The sequence below is a fragment of the Drosophila willistoni genome (genome assembly GCF_018902025.1).
Source record: "Drosophila willistoni isolate 14030-0811.24 chromosome 2L unlocalized genomic scaffold, UCI_dwil_1.1 Seg168, whole genome shotgun sequence".
NCBI classification, from domain to species: domain Eukaryota; kingdom Metazoa; phylum Arthropoda; class Insecta; order Diptera; family Drosophilidae; genus Drosophila; species Drosophila willistoni.
Window position 1 is genome coordinate 5,686,600 of NW_025814047.1, and position 16,019 is coordinate 5,702,618.

General features: G+C 36.7%; 1 protein-coding gene across 3 annotated transcripts in view; it reads left to right on the top strand.

Moving 5' to 3' along the window:
* Window positions 1-16,019, top strand: part of LOC6640991 (low-density lipoprotein receptor-related protein 6) — a 31,684-nt gene that overhangs the window by 9,962 nt on the left and 5,703 nt on the right. The window lies entirely within an intron of this gene.

Below are 16,019 nucleotides of genomic sequence, written 5' to 3' on the forward strand. Positions count from 1 at the left end.
TGCTAATTAACAGCAAACAAGAAGAAAGAATTGCCAACAGCAGCATCCGTTTCAAATCTTTATATTCGTTCTATCTTTCCATTTCCCATGCAATTGCATCTATGTATGTATATGTATGTGTGTATGTTAAGATATAATGTAATTAACATTTTCTGTTATTGTGGCATCATAATAATAATGACATTTACTCATCATAATTTAACTATGAACAATCATCATTGGCATACCATCAATACATATGTATAAATACATGTATGTTTGTATGTATGTATCTCTTACTTTATCCTCATTCGTATTGCTATTCGACATGCCTTTTCAGTAATTTTCAACAATTTGCAACAAAAATTTCCATTACCTTTTGGAATGCGTAATAACTTTTATGTGGTTCACACTGAGCAACACGGAATCAAGAGATGGAAATCTACATCGATCCATTATTGGATCGCCGATAAACGATGACGATCGATAACAAGTGCAATTGAAAATTTAAACTGGACTTTTAAACAGAATGCCTATGTAGAATAAAAATATTATATTCTTAGAGCTTTATTCGTAATCATTAAAATTAACACTAATCATAGTTATTTATGACGTTTAATTTTTATTTTACGATTGAGTCAAAGCTCAAATGAATTGAATTGAGTTTTCAATATGTCAAATCTATAAAAAACATCCGCAAATTGAAAACATATGAAACTATTATTATATGAAACTATATTAACTATGACAATATGTTTAATGTATGATATAGGAACAAAAAACAACTGGTATAAGTATAAGAATTCTTAAAAATAGAACTCTTAACATTCCCATAACAAATTATTGCCAATAATAAACTAGAGTAAACGGTTAAATGGCCTTGACTAATTCAATTACCGTGACAAATTGCAAAAATTTATTATTTATGGGAACTGCAAGTTGAAATTCTTGTTGCTTAGTGTAACATTTCGTCTGTTTTGACTTGATTTCACCTTGTGTGGTAGGCAAGTTGATGATGGATGATACAAGAACAACAGACATACATGCACATACATATATGGAAATGTCAGAGCCACCATCTTGTTGCAATTGTTATAATCTGCCACATATTGAAATTGAATTGCCTTCCTCTGCGTGCAGCACACACTCACACACATACATACATTCTGCATCTGTCAGACACTCACAACGTTTCACCTTCATGGTAAAATGCAATTGCGCGCTTGACTAATTTTGCATTCATGCTTGAGCTTTCAGCAAACCTATTCACAGTCATTCATTCAGTTAGTCAGTCAACAGCTTATTTAGTCATTTTTGTTTTTCTTGTTGTTCGCCCCATCTTACAGCTTCCTACAAGTTTCCGTTTACGTTTATACATATTTAACCAACACTGGCTAAAAGTCATGATAAATTTCTACTTATAACACCTTTTGCAGCACCTTCCTCCACTTAACCAAATCGTTTTGCCGTTGTCGTCGTTTGCGTCGTCAAACGTTTAATATGCATAAAAAGGTGTCAAGCCAAAGATCTTTGAAACAAAACACGTTTTCGAATCGATTTAAATATAAAAGACTAACAGTAAATAACCTGTTGCGTTTTGCGCCATTAATGTCAAACTTCATTATGCTGATATATGAGGAGGAAAGAAGGTCCATAGAACACAAAAAAAAAAAAAAAAAAAAACCAAATAAAATAAAATAAACGAAATGAAACAAAATGCGTATATTGCCAAGTAATCTCACACCACATACACAACTTCATTATAAGCTCCTATTACACCAAAAAACAAAAAACCTTCGTCCACTCACCCCCCCTCAAGCCTTTCTGTTTCGTTTAAAAACAAAGCAGCCCGGCAACGAGACGAAACTCACGAAAACAATGCAAACATAATCATTATCGAAGAGATTACGGTCCAAACTTATCGACAGACACTTCTCCATGCTCTTAACAAGCCCCACACAGAAAATGAAGAAGATGATTATACCCATTGACCTAAGAGTTTTGAAAGGTTATATGCGATTGAAGGCAAATTGTCTAGTATAATTTAAGAATATCACTTTTAGGGGGAGTTACTTTATTCAAGCTACTATTAAGTATGCTTGACATATTTTTTGAGAGTTTTTTAGCTACTTTAATTTTAAAACCAAGCTAACCGATCATCAGATAATCAATTATATCTTAAAACAAAGCTTAGTATAAGATTATGGTTCTTCTTGGGATCTTCTGCCATTAAAGTTGTATTTAAATAGGTTTTCCTTACCATGCACCTACAGATTGGTGCCAATTTGAAAGGCGCCAAAAGGCATATAATAAGCGGACATCTTAAAGCATGTACATATATATATCTTCTTGATCAGCATTAAAAACCAAATCGATCTAGTCATGTTCGTTCTAATGTGCGTAAAATTAAAGTTTGAAACAGCTTATGATTTCGATTTCTCATAAGATATTATTGTATATCAAATTTAAATTCAAAATAGATTTTTTTAATTGTCAAATTTTATTCAGATTTAAATATTATTTTGTTTTCAATTTAAATTTCCTAAAAAATAGATAAAGCTTCTCATAATTTTGATTTAATTTGCTATATTCTTGAAAGTAGTATTTTAAGGATTATATTAAGATTTAAGGGTGAACTATATAAAAGATCTTAACCCTCAAATCTAGTATTTTCTTTCCCAAAAAATTCATTTACTTTATATGAGATATTTAATGAAATTTTTAACTAAGAGTATGATATAATATCCACCATATAAACATGCTTATCTTTTGTATAATTTCTAAAAGTTTTCATAGTATAAATAGTTTTCTTCAAGTTCAATAAAATATCAAGTACCAGGTATCTGATGGGTCGCCCTTTGTGTGTCTTTTACCTAAATCTTTTCCTCTCTATCCTTTTTTCCCATTTTTTGTGTTTGCTTTGGGTTTTCTTTTTTGTTTGTCCTTTTTAGTTTGTTGGTTCTTGGCTACCTGATTTACTTTACCCCGACACATAAATATGTATGTACATATATTTATCTACAGAGCCTTGCGATCCCCCGCATAGACTACGCTACTGCCTTGTTTTTTTTTTGCCCTCTTCTCAGTTACGCCTCGGGCCAAGTTATTTTATGGCCAAAGCTCGTTTGTATACACACACCACGCACACACACACACACACACACATACATATATGGCGGCTGCTGCTGGCTTAACAAAAAGAGCGTAAAGAATTTGTATAAATAATATAAAATAAAAGGGGCAGGGTAACAAGCTGAAAACAGGCAAAAAAAAAATATACAACAACAATAATTAAAAACAAACCCAAAAGCTTTAACAGTTGAATGGAGCATAGAAAACCAAACAAACAAAAAAAAAAAAAACACAAAAAAAGAAGGCAACACATTTTGTGGCCGAAACTCTTTATTTTATTTGCATGTGAAAAGCCATCTCAATTTGGTACATTGATTTGGGGGGTTATTTTTGCCGCACATTTATATGCTAAACTAATATAGTAAACCACTAAAAACCAACAACAACAACAAGTTGTTTGAATTTTGTTATGCAAAATGTCTGCCAGATCATAAATTAACTGAAAATTAGTGTTGTTTGACAGCGTAAAGAGCTGAAAAATGCTAATGAGAATGAGCCATAGAGAATGAGAATGGGAAATAACCGTATATAGACGAGATTTTATACTATATATTATAGAGCGACATAAAATCAGTGTTGGCTAACTTCTCGCCGTCTGGCAGCAATTAATCTTTCATTTATAAATTATGCTCTGTGACACACAAGGCAAAGGAACCATTACAAAAAAAAGGAAAATAAAAAAAAGAAGGGCGAAAAAATGTAAATCGCAATAAAATATCAATTTGCAAAACTTGACCAACATCATCATTATCATCATCATCATGTTGTTGGGCACACAGCTCATCGTCGTCGTACCAATGGTCTTCTTGAAGTCTGTCTTCCCCACCAATTGCAAAAGTGATTTGTTTTCAGCGCTGCTCTTGTTGGCAATTTACTTTTACAACACCCAAGACCAACCAAAAGACGACAGAGAAATAATTTATGCTGTAATTTATTACCAACCATAAGACAGACTCTCGACTCTTGGGGCAGTGCCTATGCGAATCTCTGTGTCTGCCTGTGTGTGTGTGTGTTTCTCCATGTTTATATATATTTCCATACATGGCAATTAAACAAAATGTAAACTTGTAGATATTTCAAATATCGAGAATTCACTTCAATCAGTGAAATCAATATAAATCAATTCCAGCTGCCGCCAGTTCAGTTCGACAGACACGTTGTGTTGGGTGCTAATGGCCACAAGTGAAGTGAAGTAGTATGTAGTCGTGGTTGTCTCAATTGCCACCAGTCGACATCGTTTCCCTGCCTCATCAATTGAGTTTGTTCTATGCCACTGCAACAACTCGAACTAGTAGTTTCATATATTTGTATTTTTTAATACTCTTTGCTAAGAAAATATCTGCAAAAATGTACATGAATTTTCCTATATAACTTGTCGAAAATAGTTTTTTTTTTAGATCCGAAGAGTATTATGCTTTATTCAGTCCTAATCAGAATCCGCTCAAATACAAATGCTGTCAAAATACTACCGCCCAGCTGTCTAACTTCAATAGAACAAAGATAATATTATTCGAACGATAAAGAAGATATTGACAATATAGTGATCTTAATACATTTATTCTTGAATGAAAAAACAATATATAAAAATCGCCTTAATTTCCCCGGAGATTCAGCATTTTTTTTAGCTGTTTCCTGGATTCGATTTACCTGTTTTGGCCTAACAAAAAATGATATCACTGCTGATAACTACAAACCTTAACTATATAAAATGACTTGTTTAAGTTCTAAATTAAATAGATTCTTATAAATGTTTTGATACCCTTCTAGAGGAATGAAATGATAAAGAGTATTGATACTTCGTTTCTGGCCTAAAAGTTGCAAAATAAAAAATGTACATCTGTATATTTTATTTTACTTTTTTTTTTTTTTTTTGCACACAAATGTCTGTTTCCGACAGCGCACGCGGCTGGTCTGGAGCTCAGGAGCTTCTTCTGGCGATTGAATATTGGCTACACAACCAACTGACAGTTTTGTGGTGTGGTGTGTTGCCTGGTGAAGATGAAGGGGCTGGTTGGCTGGCTGGCTGACTACCAGACCACTTGACGTAACTAATTGAATGTCAATTTACCTCTTCTCCTTTCCATTCTGGCGTTCGCGCCTCATTTTCAACGTTTTGGGTTTTTGTATATTTTTATGCCAGTCACGAACTGGCAGTGTCTCTCTATGTCTTTCTCTTCTGAGAGTTTTTAAAACTCCATTTCGTATTAACATATTGCCTTTTACAAATTCAATATTGAAACTACATTATAGGCCATGTAATCATTATCATTGCAATCCAAATATGTAGGCATGTATTTTCATTTACATATTTAACGTACAACAGCAACATAGCTACCTACTTGTGCCGCACATGTGTATAAATATTTATCTCTGACGACGCGCCACTGCAATGCATCGTGTCCCTCATTTGCTCCATCGTTAAGTAGTTAAATATTTGTGTGAGAGAATTTTAATTTTCAATTAGATTTAATGTAAAGAAGAATGTTGATTTTATCTAGGTAAGAACATGAAAACTCAGCTTAATAGGGTCAGTGTTGAGAAACGTTTGTCCCGTTAATCTATGTATTTCACGAAAAGGAGATGAATTATAGTGAAATAAATTGACAATTCTGTAAATGGAATAGAAAAGTAGAACACTGTACTTCAAGTTTAATAGAATTTTATAATGTGCTAAATCCATTGAATTTGGCAGTGTTGGAAAATCTAATGAAAAAACGAATTACTGTTTAGCAGCCTCAATTGCAATTGATAAGAATAGAAATTCATTAGAGAAATAAATTTTATATGCTTAATAATAATTAATAATATGTTTAAGCCTAGTTTTCGCAACACTGGCTGGCAATTTCTTTTATGAAATTGAACTCTTAACTATCAACTTTATTCTTTTAGTCTGCTTTCTGCCCCCCACTTGCTTTGTTAACGTTTTTCCCGGTCCATTTTCATCATAGTTTTGCTTTTTATTTTCCTTTCTGCATAATAATCAATTTAATGAGCCTAAGCCGCGCTGCAAATTAATTTAAAGCCTCAAGCAAGCGCGCAAAAGTATTAAATTTACAACTTTTTCTCTCTCTCTCTCTCTTTCGCTGCATACGTTTTTTTATGAATTTGTATATACTATATGTATGTAGGCATATTATTTTTTTATATTCCTGGTTGTGCCCCCATCCATCTGCTTCATCTCCGCGAACTAAGCTAAACCAAGTTCCGCCTGCATTGTGGCTGTGCTGGGGCTTGTAATTCATAGCCAGCGAGGCACACACAGCGATGGTAACGTCAACGTCAACGGCAATGGCAACCCGCAATCTTGATGGGCAACACTTGAGTGTGCTGGCAACTACTACAAAACTATGCTTGTACCCAGAGCCAAGAACGAAGCATATTGCCATAAAATTAACGGATGCTGGGATGGTGGGTAGTGCAACAAGAGATGGTTGATGAAGAAGGGGTAGAAGGTGTAGAATGGGGCCCAGCATCAGCACCACCAGCAAATAAGCAACAACAGCAGAGACAGAGAGAGAGGGAAAAAGCAGAAAAATATTAACACAATATTTTCCAAGCGAGACCTGTGCGATAGATGGCAGACTGGCTGCTGCTGCTTCTGACCAACCCACATCGTTATCATAATATGAATGGTGGTTCAACTCTCTGCTTGTCGTGCCTCAACTTTGCCTCGACTCAGCATTTGTGTGGTGTGGGCAGGGTGAACAGAGGCAGCATCATCATCATCATCATTTTACCTTCCCTACCTTAATTCCCCTTGCTCCCTCCTCACTCGTGCCGTTCAGTCTATGAATGATTATGAGAAACATTGAGCATGGTCATGTGCTTGTCTGCATGTGGGTACTAGTACTTGGATGCTGGTGCAGGTCCTGTTCCTTCTGCATCTCCTTCTCCTATTCCATTGCCTATGGCCCCCGTCTATTAATGTTGCTGCTGATAATGATGCTGCGCTTTATTCGCTGACTAGGCTTGCTAGGTTTGCAGCTGATGCTGCTGCGTTTGCATTTCATCGTTCTTGCTCTCGTTGTCACGTATTTGGCACAAGTATTTAATTAGGAAGTGCTTACGTGTAAAGCTCTTTAAATAGGCACACGAAATGTTACACTTAATATCCAGTTTATTGTTTTGAAAAACAGTAGTCTGCACTTGATATGGATGAACAATAGCTTTTTATGATTTAAAGTCAATTTTTCAACACTGCTGTAATAAAGGACTTTATCAAGTATTGTACAAATTTTCACTGGAAAATGGCACGAAAGATGTATATATCATTTTCCTGCACTGGTTTAGATTTTCACAATCGGTTATCAACACTTTTAAAGATGCATCATGTATAAAATATTACAACTTTCTGTTCATTGCTTCTATATGCTCTTTAAAATGGGCAGATTTACTAAAAACAAAATTGTGATATATGTGATTTTCCAACACTATTTCGCATGGACTAATGTTCTGCAATTAAAATTATGCAAATACTCAAAGGAAATATAACTTTTATACATGAATTATCTGCGATTTTCTTCTACCTGAGACAACATTTCAATGCTCGAATGGTTTTCCAACACATTTAACTGATTTGAAATATATCTATATTTTTTTGCCAATCCTTTATAGTTCCATGCCTTTCTCTTTTATATTATTGATGCAAATTTTTAGGTATTGCCCCGACAGCTAGCTAGCTACCTATCTAACTGACCTCTCCACACCTCCACACAAACCAAAGTCAAGAGGATGCTAACGACGACGATTTGCTTTTAGGCCACTGTCATTTCCAATCCAACTTTTGACTCCCACTCCAATTTCGATTCCCATTTCGCAAAAGGCGACTTGCTACCAATGAGCTGAACGAAAAAAAAAAAGAAATACATACATATATTTAACCCAAACGCCTCCACCACCAGCACCACTCAAGTTGGCTCCCCACGACTCTTTGAAAATTGCATTCAGCCAGCATTCATCTTTGTGGCGCACAGGCACACGGGGGCTAGTCTGGATAGCTAGCTAGCTGGCTGGCTGTGTCTTTTCCCCGTCGTCTTTTTATGTTTTTCGTCGTACACACACACACAGGGAGAAACGAAGAGAGATTCAGCCACGTTTTCTTTTTGGAAAAAGATAACAAACCCAATCGTTTGTGCAACATTTTCAACAGTTTTGGCACGATTCTTTCCTTCCTTCAATTTACGGAATGCTGATTTTTTTTTCCATCTTTCTTTCTTTCCTTCCTCTCTCTCTCTGTCTCTGTCTCTGTACCAATTTTTTTTGTGTTTTGCTGCTGCCACTGGTGCTGCTTTGTCGTCGTCATCCCAGTCGTCGTCGTCGTCCGATCCCTTGAAGCGTGAACGAGTGGAGTTTTGGCAAGTCTTTCTGAACGTGCAAATTGCATGCTGTGCGGAGAGTTAATGGCGTTTTCTTTTGGGTAGAGGGAAACCATGGGTGTTGATGCTAACGAGTTGAGAGAAAATAAAGTTCATGACTTCATTTTTGTTCTGTCTTTTTCCCACCTTCTTCTTCCCCTTTTCGTCATCCATGGTTGTTGGAGAAAACCAGTCTTCTGTTTTGGCTTGTCCCTCATACATATCATCTGCATATCAAGTAACGTCCAAAGCATTTCTCATTGTAATATAATGTTTAAGATTTTAAATAAAACATGAATCGATGTCGAGGGCCAAGAGCCACAACAATGCCAGCAAAAGAAAAAAAAAACACAAAAAACGAAAGGAAAATAAGAATAAGGTAAAGTCTCAGTGTACGTTTCTTCCTTCCTTTCCTCCTCGGGGGTTCTTCTTCAACTCTCTTTTTCCTCTTTTTTGGGCACAATTGCAATTTCCACTTTTGGGGCTGAAGTTGCAGCTGCAATTTTGTTGTTCTTCTTGTTGCTGCTGTTGTTGTCGATAACTTTGGCCATTGTTACTGATGATGTTGGGTCTGATAAGTGGCCCAAGGGCAGGAACAAGCAAAACGAATAGGGGCAAAAAAAGGAGGTAAGTGAGAGGGCAATGAGTCTGACCGACCACAAGACTTGAGGCAATTTTCAACAAGCTTTTGGTCATAACTTTTCTGCCCCGCATTTTAAATATGAATATAATCTTTCAGTCTCTTTTCCTTTTCCTACATTCGTAAGTTAAAATTTGCTTATTATAACAATTATGGAACACTGTTTTAGTACCTACTCGACTCTACGACTTTCAGACTCTACGAAGGCTACTTGAAAAGTTGTGACCCTGTAAAGTTTCTTAAAACTTTTGTTTCTTAGACGATTGAAGTCTAATCCCAGTAGACTACTTTTAGGTATGAAATATTAAACATATTAATGCGGGAATGGATCGAAAGACGAAAAGCGGTCGATTGTATTGAACTAGTTCAGAGGTGTATAAACCAAAAGTTATCAATGATATCGACGACAAACAATCGAGGTTATAAAAGAGAGTTTTTTTGGCGTCAAGTCGTGATGAACGTGTTCTAATGCAATATTTAAGTGACAAATGTATAATAAATTATGTTTAATAAAACTAAATGGAATATTAAGTAAAAAGGCCTACGAATTTGGAGAAAGAAAGTGGGATTATATATGCGTCCCACATTAATATATTGAATTAATTTTTCATGCTGTAAGTGTAATTTTTCAACACTATTACATGCTTAGAAGATTGCTCTTCAACAATTTTTCATTTTAGAACCTTCCAATTAGGATCAATCAATTTTTATTAAGGAAAACTCTTTAAAATTACTTTATTTATTTAACTTTGCAATTATTTTTCAATTAACAAAATGAAATGATTGTATATGAAGCATTCTTACCGACAAACTTATACATTAACCCTCTCCCAAGTGGGAGAGAGAGTCGGTGAAGACAAGTGCCAGCTGTCCATTGAGGATGCGGATGCTGTTGCTCCTGATGATGATGATGTGGATGATGATAATAATGATGATGATGTTGTTCATGTTGTTGTTGATGATGTGAAGCCTCCTCTTCCATGTTTGTGCTTAACTTTTTAAATGTTAATGCGAATGTTGCTCCACGACTACGGACGGACGGACGTACGTTTGTTCAGTCCTTCCTACGTTGGTCGTTCCTGTTGTTGTTGTTGCTTTTGTTGATGTGTTGATATGAGTTTTAATGCATTTTAAGCTCACTACGTCCAGTGAACGACCGTCATTCAGTCAGTCAGTTTGCTGGCCAACAAAATTTGCAATGCTTGTTGCTACTCACACAACACAATTTTTCATGCACACGTTGATTTCCATTTTGGGGGCCCCCTTCTCCATGCCCTCCTCCATTCATCCAGTCAGCCAACGAGCCATCCAGCCAGAGCTTATTTAGCATTTTTCCTCCTCCGCCGTCGTCGTTGTCGTCGTCTGGCCATTTACTCGATTTGTGGTTTGTTGATTTTTCTTATTCAACGCTCCATCGCCCAAACTCGAACCCAGCCCAAGCCAATGCCTGTCAGCAACATAATCATCGACTCACTTGGCAATTTGGCTGTTACTTGGAGTGTTCCCATCGTCATTATCATCATAGTGTATTTATTTTTTACGTTAATGGCCAGTTGTCATATGGGTTGAGGAGATCCCCCAGACCAGACAGAGAGATACTTTTCGCACGCGGTGATTACATTTTTAAGTAGGTGTATGAGTAATTATTTGCAACACTGTGCAATGGATTACTAATTGGATTAACACACACACACACACGCAGATACGGAGTGTTCCGTTATGCCAGAGGAACTCTTTTCCTTTCTCTCTCTCTTTTTTTTGGACATTTAACAACACTGAAGAACAAACAAAACAACTGAAATATGCGATATGCTTGTTGTTCTTTAGCCCAAACATGTCGAAACGTTCCGCAATGCAATTAAGTCAAAGGAATACACAGAAAAATCAACAACAACAACAGCCCAAAGTATCTCATGTGACCAAAAAGGACCAACAGAGAACAGGCAACAACTTGGCTATCTACATACGGTGCATACAAAAACTGGTGGCATCTTGTTGTAGCCATGGTAACCAGAACTGATTTGCAATTTCGGTAGGAAATGAGACACAAAAAGGCGAAAGAGAGACAAAGGGCTCCACAAGAAATAATAAAAAACACGAAAAACAAAACACAAAATAATAAAAAGAAAGGGGGAGAAGCTTCTGTGTTCTCTTCTACATTTTGATAACCATTAACAATTTGGTAAACTAAAGAAGTAGGAGAAGGAGAAACTTCATCATCATCATTGTCGTCGTCGTCGTCGTTATTATTATCAAGGCAGTCAGGCAGGCAACCAAGCATATGTGTTAACTTGAAGTTAAGTGGATTCTCCTCGTCGTCGTACATACATCTTGGCTTTTTGCCCCTCACCCACTCCGCTCCTCTCCGCTCCATCCACTTGAGTTGATAATTTAAATGAACGACTGGAACTGTGAGACTGTCTCTACCTGTCTTTAGCAGGTATCTTAGCAATTTTATTTTTAAAGCTTCAAATATAATACCATTCTTTAAACTATATATCCGTGGGTATATGCTCGATCCGTATTTAGATCTTTTAGTAAGATAATGTGGGAATGAGAGGAGATATATACTTAAGGTTCGACAATTTAAAAAAACTTATATTTTGTGGGATCTAGGGTGAAATGGGATAACTTTTTTCAACGTAACTTTCTTTAACGCAGTCTCAGAATTTGTTTTTCGAAATATATATAAAAAATAATCCCCAAATCAAACATTTTTAATATATTAACAGAAAGATGAATAACCCTCACAATAGGTTAATAAGGTTATTAAATCAGGGACCTCTTTAGACTAAAAGTTATCTTAACATTATCGGCTCCAAGAAAAACATAATGAAGTGTGAAATGTCGAAATATGAATAAGATCAAGGTCGGGGATTTCCATAGAAAGTGCAGTCTTCTTTATAGGAAAGAGACTTAAGTCTTCTTTATAGGAAAAACTGGTCATAGCATAAGCAAACATAATTTAAATTAAAGCATTTTCATGCATTTGAGAGTATCTTAAAGTTTTTAATTCAAATTGAAGGATTTTTTTTTTGTTTGTGTCTTTGTTTTGCTTTGCTTATGGCATGGTTGGTTTGGTTGTTGGTCTTGTTGTTGTTATTATAGCTGTCCTCATGTTGCTGCTGCTGCTGCTGCTGTTGATTCTGCAAAGTTTTGCCCGCAACACACACATCTTAAATTTTCACAAAATTGCTTTCTTTTGAAAAGTTCTTTTGACTGAGTTAGCTTTTTATGGGTTTCAGTTCAGTTTCGTGTGTTTGGCAGGTGACTTGAATGGCTAAGGTGGACTAAGGGACTTTCTGGGGCGGATTTGGCGTGTCAACGCATGATTGATGAAACAAAGGATTTGTTAGCCACTTTTTGCATCTGAACAGATGAACCGAATAAAGGAAAAATGTTAGATCAGATTTTGTTCAGATTGCAGTAAAGTACAGAGACTGTTCTCTGTCTCTTTCTCTTCAAAAATTGTATGCACTTGATGTGGCAGCAGCAGCTTCCTTTTCAAAATGGTATTTTAATGCACGTTTAATTAAAATTTATTCATAAGCTTAAAAATCCCTTCATTTAATTGAATTTGTGTGAAAAGAGCGGAGTGAGTGAGTGGAGAGAGCGGATGAATATGGTAAAATAGTTTTGTCCTTCAGCCTCCAACCGTGAACAACAACTGCCAGACGTTAGCTGGATGCTGGCTGATGGTTGTTAACGTCGACTGCGAAAAACTCCTCTTCAACACATTTAAATAGCTGCAACTTCCGTTGCAACTAGCCTCCTTCTGCTGCCACGGCGGCTGCTGCTGCTCTCTTGCTGCCTCTTTTGCCCCACCCAATCCTGGACCCACACAATATAATGCTGCTAGTCAGCATGACTGGAGCTAGAGTGCTTGCTGACTGACTGACTGGCTGACTGGCAGGCAACCTGCCAGTGTTGGTTAGAGGCAGCCGAGTGTGCAACATCCTGTATGGCAGGGAACGATGGGGAAGGGTTGCCTTCCCGTGTTCTGCTTAAAGTTTTCGCTACCATTTGTTCTCATTCCTCCCTAACAATGGGCCAGCATTTGCACTCATTTAGCATTTAAGAGTAGTTGTTGTTGTTCGTTGGTTGTTGTTTTCTACATCCGACCACCCACTATTCCTGATTCTCCTGCTGTCGACTCGGTCAACCGAATTATGCCATTTTTCTAGTAGTCGTGGCTGCGACCTGCCTGCCCAATCCGTCGTTATGCATCATTCATATAAGCGCATCCGCGTTGGCCATTTAAAAAAGGACGAACAAAAATCAACCTACCTACTCCGAATCGAAAGCATCGACCTTAGAAGTACCTCGTAGTGTCGAGCTATAATGGGAATAAATTTTACAATTAAACGAATACAAAGTTTTAGATGAATGATTGGAAGTAATGATAAGAAAGAAATGATTGGAAAATTACTTATGAAGCCTTTATGTAATCATTCATTTTCGATCTTTCACTCACTAACTGGACATCCAGCCCGTGCTTTTCCACCTTAGTAAGTAATTTTTTGCGGACTTTTTGAAATTTTAAACCCGCTCTGTTTCACCTCTGTTTAGATTTCCCCATACGCTTTGCCCTTTTTGGAGTACTGGGTACAAAATATGCTAAACTAAGACCCAAGTTCCGTCATATTCTTCATCCCGAACCTCTGCCACAAACTGGCAACCCCAGTTTGTTGTATACATTAATAATTAAAATATTTTTCCAGTGAGTTTTTCTCTTTTTTTTTTTTTTTGTTGTTGTTGTTGAATGAAGCTCTTCCCCAGCCAACAGGCAATGCAATATAACAGCAAGAGATGGAGATGGAACTGGAGATGGCTATGGACCTATGGTGCTGAAGTTGGAGCCGTTGTCGACATCGTCTCTAGCTGCATTTCAATTTCGGTCGAGTGTGTACGCGCGAAAGGGTTATGGGGAGAGGTCTTCTGCTGCTGCTTCTTCTTCTTCTTGGGCTTCGGTACTCGAGTTGATGAGCACGTCTGTGCAGTGGCAGTCTTCATCCATCCAGTTTCCAGCTCTAGCTCCAAATGCAGCTGCTTCTCTTCTCTCGTTGTTGTTGTTGTTGTTGCTGTTGTTAATAATGATGTTGATTTCTTAACGCTTCACTGACATTTGCATCAGAATTATTTACAAGGATTTTCAGTTCGTGTAAACTGAATGCAAGTATCATTTGTATCATCAACGAAAGGTATTACATGAGGTTTTGTCCACCTCCTTCTCTATGTGTCTCTGCCCCAACCATTAGGTCTGTTATCGGAAGAGAGAAGTCACACTTTTACGCCCAGTTCAGCCCTCCTCCTCCTCTACATTCACTCTTGTTGTTGTCGTGTGTTGTGTGTCTATGCAAATATTTATATGTTTGCTTAATTTTTGCACACTTGGCACATAAATCTTGTTGCAGTTGGCAGTTGAACAGTTGCTCATACCTGAGCCCACCTTCTCTCCGGGGGACCCTGTGGGGGAAACTGTAGCGCTCCTAGCTCTAGAGTAAAAGTTGTTGCAACCCACTTTGACACAAAATGTCACCATTTTTGCAGCTGAGCGCAAGCGGTTTGGGTTTGGGGTAAGGGTAAGGGTAAAGAGTGTAAGGCCTTCTAGCCTCGAGCTTGATGGATTATTTGAGTGCCTCCTGCTGCGCTCGACTGCATAAATATTGCAATGCCCCGTGTATACAATAAAACCAACTGCCAGGTTACCACTACCCTACCTACTGACGGGTGAAGGGTGTGAGGAGTCACTCACGCAGAGGAGGAGAAGGCAACATGACCTCCTGTTGCACTACATATATATATACATGGTCGCACAATGTTTAAATTGGCCAGCTTGTTTTTTTTTCACGTCCCAAATTGCCCAAAACTCACTCTACCTACTGTAAACAAATTTAACACTTGGAAAACGTATATGTCGTTCATTAGGGGTTTAGTAAAACTTTTCTAGAACAATTTCCAAGTATATCGACAATTTATAGTCTTTTAGACCTTTTAGTTGGTTTCTTGTGAAATATTAGTGTCAAAGAGTTGAAAATTCTATACGATTTTCAAAGCACACATCTTTTGTGGCTGATTATCATGGTTAAATGGGAGCTCAGAAGATATCTTAAAGAAATTAATCAAGTAATCATTATATTAAAGGTAAAAATAGTCTGTAAATTTCTTTAGAAATCCTTTAATTCGAGGGACAAAAAAGGAGATCCCAAGGAGATTCTGCGTATCTCTCAATAAAGACATTTTGTCAATATAAACCCTTTTTAAATTTGGACGACATCTTTGGGACCTTTTTTTTTTGGGGTTATACAGACATGAAAAAAAGTCAAAAAGTTGTTGAATTATTGATATTTTTAGACCACCCGGACTCCCCCTTGATCCGTTCATGGTGAAAAATAATAATTCTTGTTCGGCTAATCACTTTTGGCCGTATCGATTACTAAAAAGTGTGTTGGCTAAAGTTCAATTAAATTCTTGGCTACAAAATCAACAATTAAAATTCAAATTTAAAAAATAATTTGATACATAAGAACTATTATTATAAACTTCAATTTACTCAATGATTAATTTGTGTATTGAACATGGAAAAAGTAGAACACTGAATGATCAGAACTATCTCTAATGTTAACTAACTATAGACTATACTTTTAGATCAAAGTTCTGGTTAATAGGATACAATAGGATGTAGATGCCTAATTAGAGATCAAATTGTAGCGCCCTAATTGAGGCTAATTTGGAGGTTAAAGGCTCAAAACGGGTTCCCCTTTTTTTCTGACCAAAATCAATCGTTATCGTTACATGATACTTCTATTCTATTTTACCATCTAAGTATTAAAGGTTTTCTGGTAATTAATTGATTTCCTTTTTCGTCTTCATCTAACTAACAACTAATCTAAGAAATGCATTTTAAAGGGTAT